The sequence below is a fragment of the Globicephala melas genome, chromosome 8 (assembly GCF_963455315.2).
Source record: "Globicephala melas chromosome 8, mGloMel1.2, whole genome shotgun sequence".
Lineage (NCBI taxonomy): Eukaryota > Metazoa > Chordata > Mammalia > Artiodactyla > Delphinidae > Globicephala > Globicephala melas.
Window position 1 is genome coordinate 8,040,661 of NC_083321.1, and position 19,882 is coordinate 8,060,542.

The 19,882-nt window shown below is 59.8% G+C and overlaps 2 protein-coding genes across 6 annotated transcripts in view; one reads left to right on the top strand and one right to left on the bottom strand.

The window, feature by feature from the left end:
• Positions 1–19,882, top strand: part of MACROD1 (mono-ADP ribosylhydrolase 1) — a 152,906-nt gene that overhangs the window by 56,569 nt on the left and 76,455 nt on the right. The window lies entirely within an intron of this gene.
• Positions 1–19,882, bottom strand: part of FLRT1 (fibronectin leucine rich transmembrane protein 1) — a 93,619-nt gene that overhangs the window by 32,416 nt on the left and 41,321 nt on the right. Inside the window, exons 2-3 of one of the 3 annotated variants that reach the window (XM_060303037.1) lie at positions 1,419–1,637; positions 267–308 (exon numbers count right to left, since the gene is read on the bottom strand). The exons of 1 other annotated variant lie outside the window; for it this stretch is intronic. The gene's annotated coding sequence lies outside the window, so the exon portion shown is untranslated. The remainder of the gene's footprint in view (positions 1–266; positions 309–1,418; positions 1,638–19,882) is intronic. One more of the 3 variants, XM_060303036.1, reaches the window with a different exon arrangement.

Sequence of the window (19,882 nt, forward strand, 5' to 3'; positions counted from 1 at the left end):
TTTGAAAGGGGGGAAAGAAAGCCAAGTGCACAATCCCACGTCTCTATAGCACTCTCTGCATTTTGGCCAGATCTGTCTGCCCGTACATATACGCCATTTACAAGGGGACAATGTCCCTTATCCTTTTGCAGGTCATTTCTAATTTGCCATTTCCCCTGAGCCTTGGGACAACCCAGCACAGCTGGCGGGGCAGGGAGGACTGTCCACACTGTGCAGGTGCAGTGACACTGAGAAGGGGGAGACTTGTCTAAGTTTGTATGACTTACATGACAGCGAGGACCTTGAACTCTGGGCCAGTTTCCTTCTCCCTGCAGGATGCCAAGTCTCAGTGCAACAGAAACACAAGGTGGCCCTTAGGCCCATGCACCCAGGGACCTTGGGTTTCTCCTGAGTCCCTGTCATGCAATTATCCATCCATTCATCCATCTTTCCATCCATCCATCAACCATCTATCTCTCCATCCATCTATCCATCTTTCCATCCATCTGTCCATCTCTCCATCCATCCGTCTGTACAGCTCTCTCTCCCACCCGCTATCTCTCCATTCATCCATCTACCTGTCCATCTTTCCATCTGTCCGTCTATTTTTCCATCTCTGCATCCATCCATCCATCTATCTGGCAAATGTGTATTGAGACCCATCACACTCCCACCACTGTGCAGGACACAGGGACCTAAAGAGGAGCCCCTGTCCTCTAGGAGCTCATGGTCCAGTGGGGGAGGCCACTGGTTTGCAGAAGGCCACAGTGTGAGACACACATAGGGCATTAGCAGAGCCAAAAGCCGCTCCTTGCCCAGCCTGGGTGTGTGTTGGGGGGGTGCCTGGATCACAGGGGGCTTTCTGGGGAAGGTGACACTGTGCTGTGGTTCTGGGGTCCTCTAGACTCCCACATCACAATAGTCACGTGGGTTCAATGGCAAGCTAGAGTGGCGCAGGTGTGGCCGGGGTCCCCCCTCCATCTTTCAGGGTGGCCACCCCAACTTTGGACCCCAGGGCCTCCACCTGAAGTGGAAACGCTCTGCAGCTTTCCAGTTCCCACCTGCCTTGAAGATCAATACTCACTGATATTAATTCCTATATTAGCAATTAGCCTTCCTGCTTCTTTCCAACCTTTGGCTCTTTGGGATGGATTTTATGTGTGTGTCATTAATCAGATTCCTGTATGTGCGGCTGGAAACCCAGGTGGGCTTTATGGCTGGTGACTTAGCCGAGTGGCGTTTTAAATGAACAACATGCCTGCCCCCCTCCATGGGCAGAGCTGCCCTGTGGCAAAGAGGGCAGAGTTTAGATCATTGTAAGCAGGTCAGAGCTGGCGTGAGCTAGGAGACCCAGGGTGTTCTTTCATTTTAGACTTCCAGGCTGAGGTCAACATCTGTATCTGACCTCTAGAGATGAAAAGGCTCTTTGTGACTCAAACCTGGAGTTTGTTCCGTGGCTGCTGACTTCCTGCCGTGAGGACGGCCATCCACAGGGCCTGTCCCTTTGCCCGCACTGCAGTGTGTGTGTCACTCCTCACTCGTGCCAGCGTGGACCCGGGTGCTGCCACAGTCATGTGCCCTCTCTCCGGGATGCAGAGGGCTGGGGGCCAGGGCCGTGGGTCAGGGAGAGCTTTTCCTTTTGGGAGTGTGGACTGCTCCTGTAACAGAGTCAGCACGGTAGGGGGTTAGGCAGGAAGGGCGTTTCAGACTGAGGGAACAGCATATGCAAAGGCTCAGAGGTGAGAGGGCTTGGTGCAGTGAGAAGGTTGGTGTCCCAAAGCTCTGAGTTAGTGGAGGGCAATGATCTAAGCTGAAGTGGGAGATGGGATTCTTAGGGGGAGTTTCAAATGCTCTGCTGAGGGGCCTGGTCTTCATTTTGAGGGCAGTGGGCAGCCAGCGAGGGTGCCCAGGCAGGAAGGGGCATGACCAGACCTTCGTGGAGAATTGGAGGGTACCGGGGTGCATGGGAGGGGACCAGCGAGAGGCTGGGACAATGTCCTCAGGAGGAGGGGTGGAGAGCAGGGGGCTTGAGGGGAAGGGACTGACTTGGAGGCCTCCCTGAAGACAAGCCCAGGGGCTGAGTGGGTTCCTTCCCCCTTCTCCTCCTCACTGGAGGGTGGCTCCGGGTGGCTCCCGTGACCACATGAAGCAGCGCCATGGGTGGCTGGCCCACCGGGGGCTCTGAGCCCGCCCGAGGTGGGTGTTGGTTCTAGGTGCCCTGGGCGGGGCAGCAGGGAGGCCTCTGGAGGGGGCGTGCTGGCGGCTCCAGCCCCTCCCTCTGCATGTGACTCGGCCCCCCTGCCCCCTTCTCACTCGCTCTGGCCCCAAGGCTTGGCACGGCAGCATGGCACCCGCACAGCATCGCGGGTGAGAGGGGAGGAGGTGAGGGAGGCTGCATTCAGGCGTGAACCCTCCCAGCCTCCGCTCTGCTAATTAAACCACTTCCTGACAAAACCCAGACTTTCAGCGATGGGTGTGCAAGCGTGTGAGCCGGGCAGTGCCCAGAGCAGAGAAGCCGCCGGCTCCAGGGTCCCAGGCTCTTCCAGGCGTGGCTGTACCAGTTTAGGGTGCTGCCCCCACCATGTGGCCGAGCAGCGGGCACCTAGAAAGGCCGTCAAGTGGGCACTGTCATCCCTGAGCAGCGGTGAGACAGAAGAGCGGGCGGGTGCCTGCAGAGGCCTCCCGCACCTGGAGTGGTCTCGTGCCTTTGAAATCTCCTCCAAGCCAGCGGGCGGCGGGAGGGACTCGGTGCCGCGGGAGCTGCGAGAGCGGGCGAGGGCGCAGGCTGGCCAAGGGCGCTGGCACTCGGCTGGGCTCGTGACCACTGCTCCCAGCCCGAGGGCGGGAAGGCCCTCGACGGGGGCTGCAGGTGGTCCTGCTGTTCAGGAGGGGCGGAGGAGGGTGAGGGCACAAGGACCTCCAAGGCCTGCCCCTCTGCGCGTGTAGAGGGACGCAGCGGTGGGGCCAGCCTGTGCACGACACGGGGCATTCGTGGCCTTTGCCCACTGCCCACGGTTCCCAGGAAGGGGCTGCCTGCTGGCCAGGTCTACCCCGCAGGGCTCGTCGTAACCGGCTGTGTCCAGCCCGTGGGAGCCCGGGGGGCATGAGTCTGGCGTAGCGGCAGCGAAGGCCAGGCCTTTCTCGGGAAGTTGGCCTTTGCCAACAGAACGGTGGCTGTGCGTTTCCCACCGCACCCCACTGTGAGCTCTTAGCCGGGTTGGTCCTCAGTGCATGCAGGTGGTGGGAGCCCCAGGCAGAAGACCCGGTCCCCTCCCGGCCACCAGCCTCCGCGTGCTCTTACCTGGGCCCCTGGCCACCCTGGCCACAAGATGGGCCCTGCAGAGTCTACACGCCATAACTCTCGAGCAGATGTTTGAAGCAGGGCTTTGCTGGTATGTCTGGTAGGCTTGGGGTCATGGGGGTCACAGTTAGCGGCCTCCCAGGGAGCAGGATGAGGAGCTTTCAGAACCCAGGTTCTGCTCGTGGGGTCTTAGCTCCCCTCCTCCACAGCCCCTTCCCTCAGCCCCCTCCCCAGCCTCAGATTCCTTCAGGAGCCCTACACCCTAAGGGCACAGGCAGGTCCTCGGGGTTTAGCTTGCAGCCGGGGGACTTCAGCACCCCTCCAGCTGCTGCATTCAAAGGGCCACTCCTCCTTAGACCTCCACCACTGACCACACTCAAAGCCATGAGCTGGGGATTCCAGGCCACGCACCTCCATCCTCCAAGTTACTCAGGTGCAGCTGGTGGAAGCTGCCTTTTCTTCCAGAAGTATCTACTTCCCTCTCGCCAGCTGTGCCGACCCCCAGCCCCCAGGGACAGGCACCCTCTCGCCTGGCTCCCCCTCGCCTGCGTCCCCGGCTCTTCAGATTCCCTGCACCAGCGGAAGCCTGTGCCAAGCGATTTTCGCCTCTGTGTTGGAAATCTCTCGCCCCTCCCCTCCTTCCCGTAAACTCACTCTCCAGCTGGGAGCAACGCACACCGCCCAGGCCAGGCGGCCAGGCTTTGTTAATATTTACAGCGAGTGGCTCAGGAAGCTATTAGCTTCCTTTTCTTGTTGTTAATTGAAAGAGGAGAAAATGGTTGTAACACTTCAAAAGGACTTAAAGCACAGTCTGAGAGACCAGCTGAATTGGGAGGAAGGGAAAAGGGAGGGACTATTTTAAATCAAGAAAGGCAGCCCACACCCCACGCGAGGGCGGATGGATGCTCCTTGCCGGCTCTGCAGCCGCTTGGCTTTCCTCTGAGGCTTCCTCATTGCCACTCATGTATATCTTCCTTTTCATTTGGGAATCTGCCTTAAGGATAGAAAGAGGAAGAAAAAGGACTCAGGGCGTATTTTGTTAATAATGGGGCTCTTTGAAGCTGCGGCTAACGAGGCCCCGGGTACCTTCACTCCTGGAGCACACGGGCCGGCCTCGCCTGGCAGCTGCTTCCCTGTCCTGTGGCCTCCAAAAAACTGGCACTCACCTGCCAGGATGCAGGCCCAGACAGCGGGCATTGGGCTAAAGCGGTTCCCTGGCCTCAGAGTCCCCCCACCCCCGTGGACCCCATGGCCAGGGATGCCATGGTCACGATGGGTGGGGGGACTTTCTGAATGCTGGTAGACGAGAAGCTGGGACTCCAGCATTGCCGGGTCTCTGGCCTCTGTGCTTGGCCTCTCCGAACCACATTTCCTTGAGATAAATGATCCCTCCTATAACACCTGAATAGTTAGCTCCTGGAGTCCGACCTGTGATGTAAGCAACCAAACGGCTCTGCCAGTCTCCCTGTGGTCAGATGGGGGCGGATTGGGTGACTCAGAAGGTCTTTGCTCTGGGAGCCTGCCATTTGGTTCTGGCTGATAAGTGCCGCCGCCTCCTCCAGGAAGCCTTCCCTGACCCTCCCTTGTCCCCAGCCTCCTTTAGAATGGCCTCTCAGGCTCCCCTGGCACCCTGCTCTCTATCAGACTGGCTTTCTCTGTGTCTGCAGAGCGAGGTGACCGACTGCTCCAGACACGGAGGGCCCCAGCTCCTAGTTCTGGGTGGGCTGTGTTGAAAGGAGGGACAGACTGCACCCTGCTCCCTGCCTGCTTCTGCCCAGGTCAGACTAAACAGGAACCCTGTTCAGTCTGGGCTCCACGAGATGCACAGCCACACTGCAGGGCGGGAGACCCAGAGGAGTGAGAGGCAGCTAGGGCAGTGACGGAGGGAGGATGGGACGGTTTGGGGAAGAGAGCTGGTCCCCTGTCCTCCGTTTTCTGGACAGCTGACCTAGAGAAGGAAGACCAGCCTACTCTGGGGAGGCCCAAGAACTAGAAGGACCAGGAGAGATTCAGTTAAGGAAAAATCTGTAACAGGCAGAGATGCCCAAAGATGGGCCGGACTTCCATTGCCGCGGGTGCCAAGGCCCAGGCTGGATGGCCGCTTAGCAGTGAGGCTGGACGAGGCTGACCATGTCAGGTGGGGGCCTAGCCAATCCCCTGAGGTCTGCTCTTGCAGCCATGCTGTGGTGCCTTCTGGCTACCTCCACAAAGCCCCAGCCCTGTACTCTCCACCCTGGATTCTAATTGTCTTTAACCCCCTGGCTGTGACCTCTTAAGGACAAGGACTGTGTCAGCAGCAGTGACAACAACCGTAGCTAAACTGATTGAGTTCTGACTACAGCCCAGGCACACAGAGCTAAGTGGATAATAGTAATACAACAATGACAACAACAGTAGCAACCCCGCATTAAGTCTGAGGCAGGCACTGTTCTTACGTCACCTCACTGAAGCCACAGGCACTATTATTATCGTTTCAGTTTTCCACCTGAGGAAACAGAGATGCTCAGCAGCCCGCCCAAGGTCACACAGTGGGTCCACCGCGGAGCCCGAACACAAACCCACTCTCGACTCAGCTCTGTGCCCACAGCACGTCTCCTGTGTGGCCAGGACCAGAGGGCTGTGCTCAGACGGGCAGGAGGCTGCAGGCCAGCGCTCCCCCAACCCAGTACACAGGGCGCATCAGCGTGTTAAAGGCTCTGAGAAGTCCCATCTCAAAGATACCAATTTAACCCTGTTCGCTCCAGCGGTTACCTGTTAACCTCTGTTACCCTGTTAGCATGTTCTTCAGATCACGCTTTGGGAGACACAGTATGGTGTTTGGTGAGTGTCTGCTGTGTGCCAGGCAGTGGTGAGGACAGGCATGGCTCTGCCCTTAACCCCGCCCTCCCCCCCAGCTCGGTGCCTAGCACGTGCCTAGCACACGAGAGGCACACGCATCAGCAAATGCGGGCCAAATGAGGGAGGGGATGGATGTGTAGATAAGCTGATCTGGGGCCACGGGAAGCCACAGGTCCTGGCCAGATGCAATCTCTGTCCTGAGCTGCCCCCATCGCCTCCTCCTCCAGCCCTGGACCGCTGCTGCCTTCTCCGGCCACACCCAGCCTCGTCCTTATCCCTGGAGGCCAGGTGAAGCCAGGTGCACTGGAAGCAGGCTGCCCCTCGCAGGCCCTACCGTGCTTCCTGGGCAGGTTGGAGCCCTCTGCCCCCACCCCAGGGCCCCTCTTCCCTTCCCTTCCAGCTCTGTGACTCTGGCCTTGACATTCCAATCACGTCCCCCAGCCCTGCCTAGAATACTAATTCTCCCAAGATGAAACCATCCGTGTTTAATTTTTGTAAGTGCCAGGCAGAAAGAAAAGACAAGAAAAGGGAAGCATCAGTGGTGGAAGTTGGGGCCCTCCTTGAGGCTGTGTTCAGAGCTTCTCTGGGCGGCTGGCCTTGAGAAGGTGCAGTGCGACCTCCCTCCCCCTCCCCCCCCACTCCCCCCCCCACCCCGCACCCCATCACACTTCCCCTGATGAGGGCCAGGAGGGGGTCGGCCATGTGCGGTGCTACCAGCTATGCCAGGACCAACTTGCTGTCCCTAAAACAGGCCAAGCAGGGGGGCAGCCCATTATCCAGTGGGTGGGGGACAGCGGCAGGGGCGCAGTCTGGCCTTCTGAACACACCAGGGCATGCTGCTGGCCCTGGCTTGGGAGGGCTGTTTTTTGAGGGCTTCAGGAGGGAGCCCCCTTAATTAAGAGTGGGCAGCCAGGCTGCCTCTCCCCTGTCCATTGTTTGCAAATTAAGTTTCTGCCCAGCTCCTGCCAGAAAATGGAGCCTGGGGCCTCCCCAGATGGGCTGGGGTCACAGTGGGGATAGAGGGAGGGCTGGGAGGCAGGGGCAACCTGGGAGTGCCCACAGTGGGCACAGGGAGAGTGCTTCAGTGCTAGATGACCTTGGATGAGTCCTTGACCTGTTGGGGCCTCTGCTGCCTCCTTGGGACACTGGGATGTGGCTACAGGGCTAGGAGGGCCGTTAATAGGTGGTTAACAGCCTGGAGTCAGAGGTCGGAGTTGAACTCCTTGTGTAGCTTCAACAGCTGTGTTACTTGGGGCCAGTGTGTTATGTCTCTGAGCGGCCGGTTTCTGTATCTATGAGATGGAGTAATGAGGGAAGCACCTCACAGCACCTCATGGGCCCGTGGTGACGATCCAAGGAGGTACCGTGTAGATGCCCTAAGGACCAGTCTTGCAGTCTAGGCACATATGGAAGCCAGCGGTTATTATTATCATAACCCCCGAGACAAGTGTTCTTGGTAAAGCTCTTCCCTCGGCGTCCCGTCGGACTGCCTGGGAAACCCACCTCCCTCCTGCAGCCCCTCTGCCCCAGCCTCAGCCTGTGGCCCCAGACCAGCAGACTCCTGCTGCGTCCGACTCTCCCTCGCACCAGCCTGGCCCTGGGACAGGAGCTTAGCTCGCTGCCACCTCCGCCCCGCATCCCAGTTTAACGCCCTCGTGTCCCCAGAGGGAAGAATGAAATTGTCATGGCAGGAAACATGTCAGAACATGAAACGTGATGACATCAGCTGTGTGAATTATGAAATACAAATCACAGCCCTTTCCTTCTGCAGCAGCGTAAACGCTGGCAAAGGCTCTGTGGGCTGGAGACCCTTCGGTGGAGGCCTCCGGGCCCCCGAACCCCTAGACCAGGTACTGTGACTGGCGGCTGCTGGCGGCTCCAGCCTCCCCGCCAGCCGCTCACGCCCTCTTCCTCCTCCTCCAGCAAGCAGGGTCCCGGAGACCACTGGCTGGCCCCGAGGCCCCAGCGAGACACCACTCTGTGCAATTCCTGCTCTGGAGCCCCCGTGAATTAGATCCGGGCCAGGACCACCACTACGCTCCTCCCTTCCCCTCCTCTCCCGGTTCACGTCCTCCCTTAGGTTTTTCCCACGAGCTCAGGCACAGGACCCCTGTCTCAGGCCCTGCTCCCCTCGGCTCCCACCGGAGACAAACCCCAAACTGCTCCGTGAAGAGACCCACTGCCGTTCCCTTGCCCCATTTTAGTCTTGCGATACCTCTGGCTCAGAACGTGGGCCTGATTGGTGGTCAGGGACACGCCTGGGGCCGGTCAGCACTTCAGCTGCCTGCTCCCCTCTGCTCTCCTCCAGGGGCGCCCCTGCTGCGGCGCCCATGCTTCCCCCTTCTGCCTCCTCCCTTGTGCGCTGGGCCGCTGGCCTCCCTCCCCAGCCCCCACCCCAGCCGTCACCGCCACCTGTGAGCGCAGAGCTGGTACAGGGAGGGTGACTCCAACCTACCGTGGTTTTTTGGCCACCTCCCCTCTCTTGCAGGGGATGCATCACAATTTTTTTTTAATACATTTTATCTACCTATTTATTTATTTTTGGCTGCGTTGGGTCTCCGTTGCTGTGTGCGGACTTTCTCTAGCTGTGGCGAGCGGGAACTACTCTTCGTTGCGGTGCGCGCGTGCTTCTCACTGCAATGGCTTCTCTTGTTGTGGAGCACCGGCTCTAGGCACTCGGGCTCCAGTAGTTGTGGCACACGGGCTCAGTAGTTGTGGCTCGCAGGCTCTAGAGCGCAGGCTCAGTAGTTGTGGCGCACGGGATTAGTTGCTCTGCGGCATGTGGGATCTTCCCTGACCAGGGCTCGAACCCGTGTCCCCTGCACTAGCAGGTGGATTCTTAACCACTGCGCCACCAGGGAAACCCTGCACCGTAAATTATTATTGATCGAAAGCCGGCCCGGGCTGGAGAGGAGATGGGGAAATAAAGCACTGGGCTCAATAGTTGTGCCCTGCTGCCTGGATTTACTTATTTGTGGCTTTCCTACCCACTAGGAAACTCGACCATAAATAACTGCTGACCATTAGGCTCCTGATCGGGAAAAACACCCTTGGATCCATTTCCTGAGGACAGGCAAGGGCTAGAGACCCGCACGCCCATCCCATCCACCGGCTGGGTCTGATTTATTTTCCCAGGCCTGCTCGCCCAGGTAGAGGGCTCCTTCTCCATGTTACAGACGAGGAAACTGAGGCTTGGAGGCGTGAGGTACCTTGGCCCAGGTCCAGGATGTCCCACAGGTCCTGTTTTGCCTGGGACTTTCCCAGTTTTAGCATAAATCCTGGGCAACCCGGGACAGCTGGTCACCCTATCCTGGTCTCACAGCAGAGTCGAGGCCAGGACCCTGCTCTTTCGGACCCAGAGCCTGTGGGTGCTCTTAACCTATGTGAAATGTCTTCACCATCGCCTGCCTGCATCCTGTTCCAGGGCCCGTGGGACTCTGAGAGGCTGTGCATGCTATCCCTTCAGATCACTCTCCAGCCTGCTCTAGGCCCAGGAGGCTGCGGTCACCAGCGAGCTCCTGGAGCCCTGGCTTCTGGCTGGGCTCGGCCGTGGGGAGCCCCAGCAGCAGCGCAGAGGGAGGGAGGGGAGCCGGGTGCAGCACGGACTCCCGGGCTGCGTCCCTCTCTTGTTCAGGGACCCGCTGACGGCCCTGGCTACTCTCTCTGGCTACCACTGCCTCCACTCCCCCTCAGACCTGCGTGGTGACTCTCCCTACTGTCCCCAGCCCAGAGAGCCTCCCCTTCCCGTGCAGGTTTCCCTAACCACGTCCATGGCTGTGTGAACAGCCCCTCCGGTACACTCTGATCCCCTGCGAAGTGACAACAGAATAGCCGCTTCCACCTCCTGAGGGCCTACTGTGTGCCACGTACATTCAAAGTCTTCTACCGTCTGCACTGACTCGTTTCATACTCTTAACGACCCTTTGAGGAAGCATACTGTCCCCTTTTCACAGATGAGACAACTGAGACCCAGAGAGTTTAAGTGACTTAAGTGCAGGACAAAGCTGTAAGGGGCTGTGCACCCTGGAGCCACGGGGATGAGAGGCGATGCCATCGGGGGCTCAGGCAGACAGCAGCCCCTCACAGGCGTCCCGGTGTGTGTGACATGGTGCCAGAAGGGACCCTGTGAGTACCTGCAAGAGGGATGCTGGGGCTGGGGTGCGGAGGCCGGGGGGCGGAAGGGGGACACAGATACCTCACAGGGAGCCCTGGGCTGGGCGCTCTGCCCAGGACAGCACAGGGACCAAGGCCATCACGTGGCTGCACTGCAGATGGCCACAGTCCCGGCTGCCACGTGCAGGGGACAAGTCGGGGAGCGCGAGGCCGGCGGCTGTCGAGCGCCCGCCTTCTCTGCTGAGGCTCACCTTCACAGCGGTGGCCCTGCAAGGAGCATGGTGGTGCCTGCTTTTCACAGCTGAGGAACCTGAGGCTTCCGGAGCAGCCTGTCTGAGGTCTCACAGCTTCAGAGGGGCAGAGCTGAGGCTGGACCCGGCCTCCCTGCCCCCCGAGTCCCTGCCGCCGTCCCCAGCCCTGCCTGGCAGCTGAGCCTCTAGACACACAGGCCCCTCCATCCTGGTTACGGCTCCCCAGGGTGCCCTCCTGTCTCTCCCCAGGGGACACAGCGGCTTTAATCGACTCACCTGGAGGAGTCCCCAGGTGGCTCAACTTTAATTTTGCAAGCACTGTCTGAGTAACAGAGTCCCTGAGGCCCTGGGGTGGGGGCGGGAGGCTCACAGGGGCCCACGTGTCTATGGGGAGAGCCAGAGGAGGCGGCCAGGAGAGGCGGATGGTGATGGGGAACAGTGATAATGTGGGAACCCGCTGGACTGGGTGACCTGGGGCAGAGCCCCCCCTGGGCCCTCAAACAGCTGAGGAGGCCTGGACTCCCCTCCTGACACAATCTGGGCCTCTCCGGCCTCTCCCTCGCCCCAGAAGCTAAGGGGAGCTAAGCTATCACCCGCCCTCGCCCACAAGGAAAGTGGTCGATGGACCCCGGAGTGCAGAGATGCTGGGCCAGGCATCCCGCCCACCAGCCATCCACATCTGGGCTGTGGGGAGTGAGGCTGGCAGGACACTGGCTCTAGCTGTGCCCATTCTACGGGCCACCATCACCTCGGGGCATCCGTGGCAATGGCGGGCAGCTTGGGACCTGGGTCCCTGTCTCCTAGCCCAGAGCTCCTTCAGGGGGTGGTGAGGCTTGCACTCAGCTTGACCCTGCCCGTCCTAGGGCCTAGAGAACACAGCCTGCTCGGTGAGAGCCACATGCCCCAGGCCCCTCCCTCGGCCTGGGTTCTCCTGTTGCCCTGAGCAAGGGGCTTGGGTTGTGGGGAGCCGGCATGACCTACAGCCCCGGGGCGGGGGGCATGGGTGGAAGAGCGGGGAGGTCTGAGTGGTGAGACCGTGAAGGAGCTCCCCTGCCCTGATCTGCCCACATGTTCCCTCCCCGGGCAGCAGAAGCAGGATCCCCCGTCTGGCCTGCTTTCAGAGGGGACAGCAGCCAGCTTGTTTCCCTCCTTAGGTCCTGGGGCCCTTCCAGAAGGCCCAGTTCTGGGCACCAACATGGGGCTGGAGCCCCAGGGGAGCAGGAGGCCAGCACAGGTGCGCTTCTGCCAGACCTGCAGTTCCCGGGCCTCACCTGACTGCACCATCATTTACTTTAATGCCTTCATGGTCCACGTTTGGGTGCAGGTGAAATACGGCCCCGCATCGTTCGTTTACTGGTGGGGCTGTTAGCTGTGCACCGCTGATGCAGGACGAACATGCATCTGGGGGCCTAGATGAGGTGGCAGCCACCCGGGAGGTGGCCGCGTGGCCACTGTGTGGGAAAAGGCCAGCAGAGCGAGGTGGGCCGAGGGCCTGCGGGTCATGAAGGGTGGGGAACCAGGCACCCTGCGTGTGTCAGGACCCAGTGTGTTCTGGGAGCGTCGACCAGGAGATGTGGGGGCCAAGGAAGGGGTCTCTGCATGGAAAAGGCTTCTCTGATTTTCCTCTCTGTACCCCTGCAGTGGAGGAGAGGGGGCAGCTCAGCCCTGCTTCTCCCACCACTGTTTCCAGGGGGGCTGCAGCAGTCACAGGGCGGGGGAGGAAGGACCTCGGCTGTGCCGGCAACTGCCTGGGGGCCCGGGCGAGTCACAGATCCCCCAGTGCCGTCCCCTGTGCTGTGGGTATGCTAACCCTCCCTCCTTCCTTCTCTCCTCCCTTTCCTCCCTAAATGTGAGCCAACGTGGACAATATGATTCCTGGAGCAGGGTGGGAGTCAGCAGCAGGGAGAAGGCTGGCTCGGGGAGGTAATGAGAGAAGCCCACCTGGGCCGGGCCGGGGCGGGGGGAGGTCAGTCAGCTGGGGGCACCGGGGGAATGGGTCTGCACTTCATCCTGAGGGCAGCGGGGTACTGGGGAGGGCGGAGCGGAGGGGGAGGGGCAGGGGGAGGGGCAGGTTGAGACTTGAGAGTAGAAAGCCGGGGAGGGGAGGGCTGGGGCAGGCAGGAACGTTTTGTCCTCTGAGCTGGGGGTGGTACGTACACGATAAAATTCCCGGAGCTGGTACTTCAGCTGGTGTGTGGCCGGCTGTGCACCTTACACCTCCACAAACAACAATTAACAGCTAAGGGAAGCTTCCCTTGGCCCTGCACAGAGGGCCTTGGGCAGGGTGGCCAAGCTCCCCACCCCAGCCCTAGGGCTCCCATCATATCCCAGCGTGCAGCCCCCAGTGCTCCAGGGGGAGGGGGTAAAGGAAGGAGGCCTGTGGGCTTCCCAGATTGCTCCTGCAGTGGCCACCCTGCTCTTCCCCTTTGGGCACCAGGCCACTCGCTGTCTGCCGGGGGCAGGGGCTGTGGGCAGAGGAAGGGGCACCCAGCCCACCGCTCTGACAGCGCAGGTTGGTGGTGGCCCCCAGAGGAGCCCACTTCGTTCCAGGGCATTAGCTACATCACCTTCCTTATTCCCCCTACATCCTCCAGGGGGCGCTATGATTCCTCCACCGCAAGCTGAGCAAACTGGGGCCTGGAGAAGTTAGGAGACCCGCCTCCTGTCCAGGAAGAGGTGGAGCTGTGACTTGAACCCAGACCTTTCTGACAGCAGAGCCAGCCACAGCCCCACTGGGACCCTGGCCCAGGCCTTTAGGGCCCCCAACTGATGACACCAAGCTTCCGCTTGGGACAGACAGGCTGGGCCCTTGGTCAACCCCAGTAGCCGGCACCTGGCAGGACCTCCAGGCCTGTCCGTGCATGACTGTCCCTTCTCCCCAAGGCGGGCAGACCCCACTGCCCTGCAGCCACGTAGAACATTGGACGACGCTGTCCCTGTGCCGGCCCAAGCTGAAGCCTGTGGTGGACCTGGCGGGTGGCAGGGGACGGACTTGGAAGATCTATGAGCTGGGTTAAAATTTAATTTGGGTGGAAGATCCCGGCCAGCCAAGCCGGCTGCCCCAGACAAATGGCCTCATACCCGCCAGCTCCCGCCTGCCAGCCCCGTGGTTGGGCCTGGCCCCTGTGCCAGCCTCCCCCGCACTCCCTCCCCGGAAGGCAGGCCGCCGCCCACATTGAAATCATAGCACCGAATTTGATTTGGCGTGGGGTGGGGGGGCGGCAGCAGGCACTGAGGCTTGTTTGCACTGAAGCTCAAAACTGAACGGGACAGAATGGGCTTTGGGTGGGAACTGCCTCTGCCAGGGCCTCCCTTGGGACCTAGGGTCAGCACTGCCTCCAGAGGGGCCCCGCCATGCCCACCAGCCTCCTCGCTGGGGGAGGTGGCCCTGAGCACCCCACCTGTCCACTCCGTGTGCCACCCAGCTGCCCTCTGTCCCCCAACCCTGTCTTCTGCCCAGTACCCTGATCCTCCCTGGGCCCTGACTACCTGGGCTGGAATCCCAGATAGGCTAGGAGATCTTGTGCAAGCGACTAAACCTCCTGGGGTCTGTTTCTTCATCTGTAAAATGGGACAGTCTGTAAAAGAGGCTCTATTGTTATTCGCTGATGTAATAATGTAACCCCTGGAGGTGGAACCCCCTCATTGCCACAGGGCAGCGCCTAGGCTGTGAAGGGGAGGGAGCAGGGGGTTTGCAAAGCCGAGGAGGGTCTTTGACTTCCCAAGAATCTTGTGGTCTCGCTCCCCACCAGGGCCAGGGGGTCATCTCTTTGGACCTCGGGGTGCTACTTTGGGTTTGCACAGTCTGATCGGATAAGGAACAGTGCTGGGGTCCCCAAGGCTGAGCTGTGGCAGCACAAGCACGTGGGCCCCCATGTACAACCCTGCTCGCTCCGGCCAGATCCCCTGCCTGAGCGGCCCCATCACTGTTCTCACCCCACTGCCATGTTGGGCCCCTCTTAGGTGCTTTCCTGAGTGGGCACTGTCCACCCATTTTACAGATAAGGAAAGTAAGGCTCAGAGAGGTGAAGAAACTGCCCCCTGCAATTTCTCTGCTGCCTCCCAGCTCCTGTCCAATGTGGGGGGTTATGGAGAGATGAGGGGGAGGTGGGCCAGCTCAGGGAAGGGGGGGCAGAAGCATCTCCCTCTCCGGAACTCACATACATACACGCACGCACGAACGCTCGTGCTGCCACTGGCAGGAATTCAGGCCCGGAAATAGCCATGTCACCTTCCGAGGCTGAGTCCCCGAAGTTGCTCTGCCTAGGACTGGGGAGGAGGTGACAGGAGGGGGCTGCAGTAACCAGGACTGTACAAGGCACGTGTGCGTGCACACGCCCTCCCACATGCACCCGCTCACATATGCACAGACACACATGCACACAGGATGGGAGGGACAAGCTTCAGATGTCACCATCCTGGCCTCCTGAGGGACCAGTAAAGGTTGGGCCTGATCCCGGCACCTTTCTTCTCCAGTTGTGCAATGAGACCCTTCACCCGGCCCTGCAGGAGTGCCGGTGGGGGGGTGGGGGGTGGGGGGGGCGGCGTCTTCACTGAAGAGTGGGTGGCCGCCAGCTCCTGGCAATCGCTGGACCTTAGCCGGGGCTGCCTAGCACCCTCGCACACAGAGCAGGGGCCAAGGTGTTGAGGGGGGACCCTTGGGGGTCTCTCTTATCCTTTAGTCCCCCCAGGAATCCAAGGTCCTTCTTTCAGACACCCGGGGATCTGGGAGCCTGGACTCGGCCTCCTCCAACTGCAGCAGCCATTCCCACCCTCTGCTCCAGCCTGGGCTGGAGGACCCTGCGTCCTCTTGCTTGGGAACTCAGCTCTGCCCCTTGCAAGTGCTGGGCTAATCCTCCCAGTGTGCTCCCAAGGGTGGAGGGATTAATGCGTCAACATATTTGCATTATAACAGGAGCGTCAGGGGCTTGGCTCTGAGAAGCCAGCAGCAGGGTGAGGAGCCAGACACCGCTGCTGCTGCATCTCCCAAATCCCTTGCGTGCACACCCCTTCCCACGCACCCAGCACCCTCCCCGGGCTGGTGCCCCATCGCCCCCGTGGGTGCTGCATGTCAGCCCCGACTCACCCTTGACCTTGGGAGACCCAGCCTTGGGGCTGGTGCACCTCAGGAGACACACACACACACACACACACACACACACACACACACACACACACACACACACAGAAGGGACCAGAAATAGCCCGGTCCATGCTGTCTCCTACTCCCAGCTCTGACCTGGGATCACCAGCCCCGTGCAGCCCCCCATTATTTACTTATGTGTTTATCTATTTATTCCCATCTCGTCCTAAAGGATTTGCACAGCTTACAGAAGTACAACCTAACAGGAGAGGATCAAGAGGAGGGAGTGGAGTGTGGTGGGAAAACCCAGCCTCCGAAGCAGACAGGCTCGGGTTCAAGTCCTGCTCTTCATTTACTTATTTTGCTCCGGGGTCACCTTGCCTCTCTGAGCCTCAGTTTCCTCACCTGGGAAATGCAGATAATAATGCCCACCCAGGGGGATGTTAAGGGGATGAAATGAGAAAACGCCAGGGGAGATTGAGCGAGTAGGTACTTGGCGCACGGGAGGTGCAAACAGCTCTTGGGTGCTTTCGTGGTTAGGAGAAGATGAAGGGAGAAGGAAGTCAGGGCAGGACAGGTGGGGGTGAAGAACTGTAGCAGGCACAGCACAGCCCATCTCCGAATCCTGGGGCCTTCCGGGTCCTGAACTGCAGGAAAGCGGTCTGGGCAGGAGTCTCAAACTTCTCGAATGCCAAGGTCCAGTAATTTCCCGTGGATTCCTCTGAGGGCAACACCACCATCACCCCACCTGCCTCTCTTGGGGTGCCTAGAGCCTGCAGAGTGGAGAGGTCTGGGGTTCCAGGTTGGGGACTCCACCCTCACACCTAGTACCTGCACCCAGAGGTGGGGTCTTCAGCTCCTGGCCCGTGAGCCTCACCCCAAATCCGATCCCCTCTTCAGCCTTGAGCTCTGATTCCCGTGGCCCAGGTTCACTCTCCAGTACCAGCTCTTGGCCCCAGCCTGACCTTCAGCCCCTTGGCCCAGCCCCCAATTGCCCCCAGCCCCTTCACCATCATCATCACCTCCTCCAGGGGGACTTCCCAGCCTGCCCTGAGCATGGTCTGGCTTCTCCCCAGCCATCAACTGCTCCAGGCCCCCCGTCCTGTCTTCTGTGGTTTCCCCCAAATCCTCCTCCTCCTGGGGGCTCCAGGCCTGACAGCCAGGAGGGGCCCGGGGAGCCAGGCACAGGCCCCCTGATCCACAGGCTGGCCAAGCCACTCTAGGCATGCACAGAGCAGGCAGAGATTCCCCCCTGGCCCAGCCCAGGACGCTGGCGCTCACGTATTTTGTAATCCTGCCCTGGGAGGTGGCTGCCTACTCTGCGAGTGGCGAATTTGTTGACACAGCTGTGGGGACTGAATGCCTATTAGAAACACCCGGTGGGAAGCAGCACCCAGGAGAGAGCCTGGGGAGTCCAGTGCATAACCCCCCACCGCTGAACCCTCAGCTCCACCACCCAGCAGCTGCTGTTGTGAGTCGGGAGGATGGACCCATCCTCTCCCTGGCTCCGTAGCTACTCTTGAAGGAGGCAGATGGGGAGAGGCATACGCCTGCCCAGCTCAGCTTGGGGCCTCAAGGGGGGGGGGCTGCTGGGCGGCCAACTGCCTGTAGGAACAGGCTTCCGCCACCCCCTCACCGACTGGGTCCAAGTGGAGAAGGCTTTATGGGGCCAGAACAAACACCAGACACAGTCCATATCCTGAACAGTCCAGGCTCCAGGACCACCGTGCTATGATGCCGAGTGTGCCCGACGAGCGGGGATAAACTGAGGATAAACTGGTTCACGGTAACTGATGTTAAAAGAATTACAAAGTATAGGCCTTTCAGAGGAAGTTGGTAGAGGGTCCCCTCGTTAAATAGACTCCAGTAATGTCAGTGTGGGGACTTCAGGAGAATTAGGGATTCCCCCCCAATTCTCCCCTGCAGGCTGCGTGCTGTGGTCCCCAGCGGTGGCCATATGATGCCTCTTCACTTCCCTGCGCTGAGAGTTCTCCTGTCACTGTCTCCCTTAGGGCCACACCAGGGCTTCGTGAGCTCACCTAGCTGTAAAGCAACCCTAGGATCCACTGGACGGCCTCTGTGCCCTCTCCTGTTTCCTATTTGCTCTCTCTTGGTTCTGAGTGGTCCTCAGTAGTCTGGGTCTGTGCAGTGGGTGCATGGAGGAAGTTCTACAGGGAACGGTGAAACGGGGACACAGGAAAGGGCCCTTTTCTGTATCATAAATGTAACTCTTCCTTATCAAACAGGCACTGTACACTGTCTCCTATTCAACCCTCACCACCTCCCTTTGACTCAGGTGCTTATTTGTGTCCCCATTTTACAGATGACAAACCTGAAGCTTCTTTTTGGGGTGATGAAAACGTTCTGGAATTAGATAGAAGCAATGGTTGCACAACGTTGTGAATATATGAAAAACCACTGAATTCTACACTTTAAAAGGAGAATTTTTCTTTTTTTTAAGGCTCTAAGTGTGTGGGCTTCAGTAGTTGTGGTGTGTGGGCTCAGTAGTTGTGGCACACGGGCTTAGTTGCTCTGCGGCATGTGGGATCTTCCCAGACCAGGGCTTGAACCCCTGTCCCCTGCATTGGCAGGTGGATTCTTAACCACTGCGCCACCAGGGAAGCCCCTAAAAGGAGAATTTTATCTTACGTGAATTATATATATATATTTTTAAGTGAGTTTGGCCCTTATAAAGAAGAAAGAAAAAAAAAAACAGGCTCAGAGAGGGGCAGGAACTTGCTCAAGGTCTCAAGTGAACAAATAACACAGCTGGGGTTGGAACCCAGGTCGTTTTAACACTTCCCACAATACATCCCTGCTTCCCTCATTTATGACTGAAGACTAGCTTTACTCTTACTGCTCCCTCACTCAAGAACTTTCAGTGGCTCCCTATTGCTCCTTCCATAGGCCCAAGAGCTCCTCCAGGCCTGGCTACACCTCCAGATAGAAGAGCCTTCTTCCTCCTCACTGCACTCCACATTCCCCCCTCCCCCATCCACCGCCCACTCCTGCCTGTGCCCAGCCCACCCACTCCACCCATCCCTTTCCTCCAGGGGTCTTGGCTCCCATAGGCTTTGTTCAGGCCTGGGCCCTGACTCTGCCTCTCTGTCCAGCCCATCTCCCACCCAAGACCCGTCCATCTCTCTGTCCCCAGCCTCGCTGGACTGCTCTCCGTTCCACGACAGCTGAAGTTTCTCCCACCGCCCAGCCTTGGCGCTTGCTGGTCCCTCTGCTTGGGACACTTCTCATGTGCGACTCCCCCCACCTACCCTGGCTGACTCGTGCTCATCCCTTAGATCTTGGCTAAGACACCCGCTGCTCCCTGCACGTGCCCACATAGCTGCCCCTCCTGCCTGTAAGTTCTAACTCCAAATCTGTCTCTCCCTTTAACCACAATCTCTCGGAGGGCAGACCCGGGTCTAATTCCCAGAGGCACCCACAGCGCCAGCGCTGGGGAGCACACAGCAAAGGTGGGAGAGCTCCTGCAGTCCTAAAGCACCACACGGGCAGCCCTTTGGGCGGGAGCAGGGAGAGGCCACAGGGCCTCCCCTGGACCCCCTCGCGCCCCCTCACAGTGGTCAGCAAGTCCTTTCAGAACCGACGGAATCCAACCACTTCTCTCTCGTCTATCTGTCCACCCGCCCACTCCCACCCTGCTCTAAGCTCCGCCTCTGCTTAGAGCCCACGATGGCCTCCTCCTGCCCGCCCCCCGCACAGCGGTCTGTCCACCGGCAGCCAGAGTGAGCCCCTGGGAAACTAAATCCCACCGCGACTCTCCCTTTAGAACAAATCCAAGTTCTTTACCAGGGTCCACAAGGCCTCCACCTCCCCGCTCACCACACTCCGACACACTAGCTGCCTTTAGGCCCTGGATCCGGCCCAATCCCTCCCCACTCTGGGCTCTGCAGTTCCCTCCCTGGGCCTGCCTCCCATGCCCGCCTGTGCCGCAGCATGTCCTCCTCGGAGGGGCCTTCCTCCCCGCCATCGCCCATCTGAAACCAGCTTTCCGATTTACCTGTGGCCTGTCTCCCCAGCTCGGTTACCTCCCTGAGGGCAGAGCCCCGCTCTCCCTTCTCTGCGGGGTCCCCCTGCCCAGATCAGGCCCCTCGAAGCTCTGTGCTCAGTAAATATCTGTAGGAGGATGGGTGACGGGCTCTCCCGCCGGGCCGTGGGCCGAGAAGCCTCCACAGCCTCGTGGCTTCCCCGCCAGCAGGAGCTGCGGGAACCGAGTGCGCCGGGCACATAGCCCCGGAGATGGGCAGTCCGTCCCGCGGCCACCCCGTGGGACCCTGTGGGGCACAGGGCCGCGCTCAGGCC